This window comes from Brienomyrus brachyistius, chromosome 13, assembly GCF_023856365.1.
Source record: "Brienomyrus brachyistius isolate T26 chromosome 13, BBRACH_0.4, whole genome shotgun sequence".
NCBI lineage: Eukaryota > Metazoa > Chordata > Actinopteri > Osteoglossiformes > Mormyridae > Brienomyrus > Brienomyrus brachyistius.
In genome coordinates this window covers 8,106,740-8,108,282 of record NC_064545.1, presented here as the reverse complement: position 1 = coordinate 8,108,282, position 1,543 = coordinate 8,106,740, and positions in this window count along the sequence as shown.

The following is a 1,543-nucleotide window of genomic DNA, read 5'->3' as shown; positions in this document are numbered from 1 at the left end:
GAAATTATTATCACATAAAGGGATGACATCATTCCCGGCAAGTTGATAGGAGCATTAGCTAAGGATCATCTGTCTGTCACTGGCCATGTTTTGTTTATTTTTTCAGGCCCCCATCCATCAGGGAGGGGATGCAAGGACAAAAGGCAAGGACAGTAAAGAAACGACGGAGCTCGGTACACAGTGGAGGCAAATGCAGGTGGATGAGCTTGGTGCAGACAGCCGGATTTTTCCAGAATGTGGGCCGCCCATTGGGATGGATTCCCTGTTTGTACCAGACTTGATAAATTTGCACCCTTGCCTTGTGTACACACTCAGAGGTGCGCAAATTGATCACGTGAGATGGGGTGGTGTCGGTTGTGGTGGTGTGGGCCAGATCCACCATCTATCAAAAAGTAGAGTGACCTGAAGTGATTCTTTATTTGATCATTTTCACGCTGGCCTTCCAGCAATGCTGCTTCTGACTGGTGTGGTAGCGGATTACTGCTTGGTGGGGGGGCTGGGCTTCCTCAGGTGGGGAGGTGTAGCCCCATAGGTCTTAAAACTCTGGGAGACAACTGGCACATGACAGACCTCCAGGGTGCCCTGATCTTATATATTTTGGCCACAGTCACCTGTAGAGGGCGCAGCTCTTTTATGTCTAAGCCCAACTTCCAGCTGGTCATGGAAACGCTCCACCTTCCAGTTTGCTAGCAGGGTCTCATGAAGGTCCTCGGCTGTGCCGTGGGTGGAGGCCTGATTCACCGTGATTCGTTGTCATCGAGGGAACTTTTTTTCCTTCTTGCAGTGGGCTGCAAAAATATATACAGGCAATAAATACACTGTAAAAAAAGGATTTGTTGGCTAAATTTTACTCAGGTCATCTTGTTGCTTTGATTGAGTTTAGTTATATCTGTGTTAGATGTGAAATTAACTATGCTTAATTACATTTGTTGATACAAAGTAAATATTACACAGAAGGTAATCATTAAATTTCCTTATATTTAATATCTGATTGTTAAGGCTTATAATTAAATTACTTGTTTTCCATAGCGCTGCAGTTAAATTTATTTGTGCAAAAACTTACAAGGATTATATAAAGTAAATCCTGCACGGCGTTTTTTCAGTGTAGAGAGCAAAGCAGGCCTCCCCTGTCATAGTGGATCAGAGCGGTTGTGACAGGGATGTGACGGGCTGGAGGAGATCCTAGGCCTCACTGCTGAAGATCAGCTCCGACACTCGTCACTGGTGGCCGCCCGCCGATCCGCAGAAGCTCCCTTATTCTGCTGGTCAGTAGATTCTTTGGCCCGGTGATAGCTGTGGCACGGTGTTGCTGATGAGGAGATGGCTCTGAGACTGAATCCTGTTCCCCGAAATGAGGGCGGAGGGCTAACTCTCTGCTCTCCGAAGATCAGTACTCCTAATAACCAGCTAAAGCATCAGGTTGGCTTTCAGCTGTCTTCATTCATACCAAGCATGGGTGGGCAATCTTACCTAGAGAGGGCCGCTGTGTATGCAGGTTTTCACTGTAACTTTCTAATTACATTACTAATTAGAAGTCTGATTG